This window comes from Dioscorea cayenensis, chromosome 2, assembly GCF_009730915.1.
Source record: "Dioscorea cayenensis subsp. rotundata cultivar TDr96_F1 chromosome 2, TDr96_F1_v2_PseudoChromosome.rev07_lg8_w22 25.fasta, whole genome shotgun sequence".
Lineage (NCBI taxonomy): Eukaryota > Viridiplantae > Streptophyta > Magnoliopsida > Dioscoreales > Dioscoreaceae > Dioscorea > Dioscorea cayenensis.
This window is the reverse complement of record NC_052472.1, coordinates 12104229-12109935: the sequence shown is the minus strand read 5'-3', so window position 1 is coordinate 12109935 and position 5707 is coordinate 12104229. Positions and strand designations below refer to the sequence as shown.

The window sequence follows — 5707 nt, the reverse complement described above, 5'->3', positions numbered from 1 at the left end:
TATAAACATTTCCCCTAGAGTGACACTAGGGTTGAGAGTTCTTGTAGGTAACCTTGTGAGTGAGTGACACACCACGAGCTGCTAGACAAAAGCTAGGTTGGAGAGGGTTGAGAGGGTGAGTCGAGAGGTGCAGAGCGTCCCCTCCCTCCCGGCGTGATAGATTCTACCTCCGTTCCTCGAGTTCTTTGCGGCCATAATAGAGTGAATGGTCTAAGGGATGAACTTCCGGGGCTTAGTTGCGTGTGCAACGCAGTGATGCGTTGAGGTGATCTTAGTATCTAGGGCTCAATTGTGGTTAGGGACTTTCCACCTGGACCAAAGGGTTAGGTCTATAATTAGGAAGAGATTTATCACTTGGAATCCCTAGAGCTCATTGCAACTCTATGCGAGTGCGAGATGTTGAGATTGTTCGATTTCTCCTCCGGGACATGTACAGAGTTAGGCATAGTTGACCTTAGATTTGGGACTATGTAATTAAGGATTTTTTATTGCACTTGAAACAATTATCCTAGGCGGAGCATTATCCGGGTACCCCATCTTTATCGATTGCCTTACCCCCCCTACTTTACTTTTGCTCTCTTACTTGTTTCTTTTACTGTTGAGAATTGAATCATTATCACACTCATCATCATTGATCTTTTTACATAGCTAAGAATCGAAATAAGTATTTTTTTATTCCCTACTCCCCGTGGATTCGATACCCAGCTCACTGTGGGATTATTACTTCGCCAAACCCATGCACTTGCGGGATATGCGCAATGGGACCTTCTCAGCCATAAAAAGATGTTGAAAAGATTTCTTAAAATAGAAAGGTCAGGGTCATATCTTCGGTAGATTGTATCATTAGGAGGTATGACTTCATGATAGATGTCTCCAGTAATTGGAATTCCCAATTTCTTGAAGTTCCATAATGAAATCCCAACTTCTCCGTGTAAGAAGTGGAAAGTATTAGTTTCTGGACACCATAGTTCCACTAATGCTTTATAAAAGTTTATATCAAAATCATAGCGGCCAACTGAAGCCACAACCCCGCCCACCAATTCTGCTTCAGATAACTCCTGGGAGTAGTTATTGACTATGAATTTGGCCCACTCTGCGTAATATGGAAGATCAATCAAACTATTTTTGATTGGCTCCCTACCCTTCCATCCCGGGCGGTGATTGATTATCCTAGATCCAAGGGTTTCGAATATCTTCAAATCTTTTACTTCTCCTTCAGGTTTCAAGCAAATTGCATCAGTTAGGCCGTCTTCAAACCAACGGTTTGTGGACAATTTGGCAATAGCTATACGATTTGGATAGCGCTTCACCCATCTGATTGTTCTCCTCCTTCATATATGATTGCGGGTTCGGCTTCAGAATCAAACATAGGAGTGTGGCGCATGAAGGCTTGACCTTGGGGAACTTCATTGTAATTTTGGTTCATATCGCAAAAAAGGTTGAGATGTATTAGCCATGACAAAAGAAAAGATTGGGGATTCCTACTTCTCTCACTCAAACTCACCAAAGAGAATTTCGTGAGGCAAGTAGGAAGGGGGCATTTGTTTATATATAAATAATATAGAGCATGTCCTAATAAAATTATATGTCCTAATGGAAACCAAATTCCAATTTAATTTAAATTCTAATATATCCTAATCATAGATATATTTAGAACTAAAATTTAAATGTCTTAATCTTAATTGATTATTTGATTATTTTGGACTAGAATGCAAATTCCAAGTTAAATACAAAATGCAAATTACAAAATTGCCCTTCAGAACATATCTCGAGGCATAAATGTGAAATTTACAAGATTGCCCCTGAGAACATGTCTAGAGACAAAGTGCAAATTACAAAATTGGCCCTGAGAATTTATCTTGAGGCATAAAGGCAAATTACAAGATTCTCCTTGAGAACTCCTATCTCGAGGCAATCTCAAATCTTAGGATAGCCCAAACACACATCTCGAGGCAATCCTAAATTTTAAGTGGCACGAGAACGGATCTCGAGGCGATTAGAGAAAGTGTAAATACTGAGGCATCCAAACACATATCCCGAGGCAAATTGGATTTCAAAAAATAAAAAAAATTAAATTTTTTTAAATTTTTTTAAAAATAAAATCTTATCTTCTTCTGATTGAGTCAAGGTTATGATTATGAGGGGATCCCCCGTAAAAAAAAAAGGCGGACGAACAAAAAAAAATGATGAAAAATGATAAAAAAAAATAATAATAAATTTCAAATTTCGAATTTCAAATTAATTAGAAAAATATAATAAAATCAAAAATAAGAAAAAAATAATAATAATAATAAAATAATAAAAAAATAATAAAAAAATAATAAAAAAATAAAAAGATAAAAAAATAATAAAAAAATAATTATTATAATAAAATTTAATTAATTAATTTAAAAAAATTAATTAATTAATTAAAAATATATACATATAAATTTTTAAAAAAATGCTAAAAAAAGAAAAATTTAAATTTCAAATTTCGAATTTGAAATTAATTAAAAAATAATAATAAAATAAAACAAAATAAGAAAAAATAATAATAAATAAAAAAATAATAAGAAATAAATAAAAAAAAATAAAAAAAATAAAATTTAATTAATTAATTAATTAAAATAATTAATTAATTAATTAAATTTTTTAATTAATTAATTAAAATAGATACATATAAATTTAAATTTAAAAGGTTAATTGGTGCATATAAAAAGTCTTTTGGAGGAGAGATTGAGAAGGGAATTATACAACATGCTATCAATCTCCAGTCCACAAGCTTGGTAGCTCACAGATGACTCTGTCCCCGAAGCCACTAGAAATGGAACCATCACTAGGACTACAACCTTTTATTTCAGGTCTTCCTGATGACCTTCCACTCAATTGCCTCCTCCACTTTCCTGTTAGCACTCACCAAAAGTTCCTGGCGGCGTGTCGCAGGTGGCATGACTTGCTAAGGACCAAGGACCACTTCTTCATTGAAGGGAAGTTAGTGGGCCTCTGCAGTGCATGGATGTTTGTCCTCACTTTCAACAGGTTCACAAGAAAGATACAATGGCATGTGCTCGACCTCACCCACTTCTCCTGGCATACCATCCACATCATGCTTGGCTGTTACCATGCTGGGCCTAATCGGTTTGGCTGCATTGCTATTCCACAAGATGGTATTCTTATTGTTGCGGCAGTATGATGCCTGATCTTGGCTACCCGTTGCATGTTGTGTTGAAATATGAAATGAAGAAAAACCGGTGGACTGTCATGAGACAAATGCTCGTTCCTAGATCGTTGTTTTTTTGCTGGTGGGATTATTGATGGTAAAGTTTATGTTGCCGGGGGGTATAGTACAGACTAGTTTGAGCTCAACTCTGCTGAGGTTATCAACCCTGCTGATTGTAAATGGCAGCAAATCATGAGCATGGGCATGAACGTGCCAATGTATGATTCAGCAGTTCTTGATGAAAGGCCTTTTGTTACTGAAGGTTGGCCATAGCCATTCTTGTTTTCTCCCAGAGGGCAGGTTTATGATCCAAAAACCAACGCTTGGGAATCAATGACTGTTGGCATGCGGGAAGGTTGGACTGGATTGAGTGCAGCTCTCGATGGTCATTTGTTTGTTGAGGGGTCTCCACTGCCAAAAAAAATGATATCAAAGCCTCTCTCTGTGAGCTCGGCCAAGGCCTTCATGTTGCAGTGGGGCATATCGAAAAGAGGAGTTGCTGCGTGTTGGATGGTAGGAAAAACTGGAGCTTCTCTATTCTATGGCAACAAATGCAGAAACCAAATGAATTTTCCGACTTAACACCATCGAGCTCCAAAATTTTGTTTGCTTGATGATGTGTTTGTTCAAGTTTAACTTGTTCATGCTTCCTTATTTTCTGCTAAATGACTAAATAAAGCCACTGACATTGTTGGTTCTCCTTGTAAATTATGGCTGGCCAAATCTTGTATTTTAACTCTGTCTCTGGCTTAAAATGGCATTGGTGAAGTTTAACTTTTCATATTGATGCTATTGGAAACTAATTGTTCTATTTCTAATGTGTTTAAAATAAATAAATAAATAAAATAAAAATAAATCACCTGACTCATTTATGCACATATAGCTGAGAACGTGATGTTGTTATAAAAACATGCAATGGTATATGCATAGTTTTTTTTAAAAAAATAATAAATCCAAAAAAAAAAGAGGTCCACATGGAGCTTTAAAAAATTGCATGCATGCATACTCACACATTTAGAAGTCATGATTACCATGCATATGGGCATGACATAAAACAAAAATTTTTCATGCATACATGCATGAAATAAGGAAAAATGAAACATGCATACAAAAAATGAACGAGTAGATATGCATGCATATACTCAAGTGGGACCCACCATTTAAATGATGAGTATGGGGTTAAAAAATTTTCACGTGGCTTATGCATACATTAAAAAAATGCATGCTCATGTTTTGGTAAGAGTAAATGATACACACAAATAATAATAATAATAAAGAAAAAGCATGCTATGGTCTCATGACATAGAAAAAATAATAATAAAAAAATTGAAGCAATCGACCCACCATGGAGGGATATACATGGGGATATTTGAAAAGAAAATTATTATATGTAAGGATGAAAAGAATCATAAAAAATCATGCTATCTATTGTATTCATATACCCCCTCATGAATTCAAGAGAAGAGTCCAAAGGTGGACTCCATCATCCAAAAATAAATGAAATGATGAGAAACATGCAAATAATAATAATAATAATAATAATAATAATAATAATAATAAAAGGAGCATGACATGCTAAAATAATAAAAGCCCACCATAAAAAATAAAATAAAATAAAATAAAATATGAATTATGAGGAACATGCATATCTACATGCGTTTAAAAATATTGGGAATGTAGCTAACATTACCTAATAAAAAAAAAATATATATATATACGTGATTGAGTTTCGCGAGAGGTTTAATTGATTATAAAAAAAGGATTAGTAACGGCGAATGTTGGCGATGCTGATCGAGTAAAGGAAAAGATGGTGACTACAATGATACAAACCATGTAGAAGACTATAGAATGTGTGGCAATAAAGAAAAGGGGTTCGGTCAATATATCAAATATTGATGACATGTTACCAAAGCAATGACAAAATCACTCGGTCCAAAGTCATAACAAGAATGTTCCATTCTCGAAGGATAGAAACTATATATATATATATATATATATATTTCTCTCTTAAGACCATACTGAGAAAGACATTTCAAAATGATAATGAAATGTGCAATGTAGTGACAAAGCATAAGCAGTGGCGAATTTCAATGCGATAACGAGATATATATCTCAAAAATGGCAATGCAGTGGGAAGGCACAGGCAGCGTCAATGATATAAAATATATGTGTATATACATATAAACGATGTAATAAATTTGTTTATATAATAAAATAACAGGATTTAGAATTTGTAAATCTTCTTGCTTTTACTTGTACTTTTGCTCTTAATCGGAGGTTCCTAAAATTCCAATCTGGGGTAATTAATAGTAGAGGCTTGCCTCTATTAGGAATGAAAGAAGCGACAAAAACAAATACAATATTTGTGCTTCAACATATCGTCTAGTGTCTTTTTTACAAACATGATGCTAGACGTATATTTTCGATCTCACATCCTTCAAGATTGAAGAACGACCAAAGTGATGTGCAATACAAGAAGTTCTTGGGTCTATGTAAGCAATTGCACAT

At 34.4% G+C, this 5707-nt stretch overlaps 1 pseudogene; it reads left to right on the top strand.

Annotated features, from left to right (window-relative positions):
* The first annotated feature begins 2776 nt into the window (after positions 1–2776).
* LOC120272616 lies at positions 2777–3781 on the top strand (annotated as a pseudogene).
* The last annotated feature ends 1926 nt before the right edge of the window (positions 3782–5707 follow it).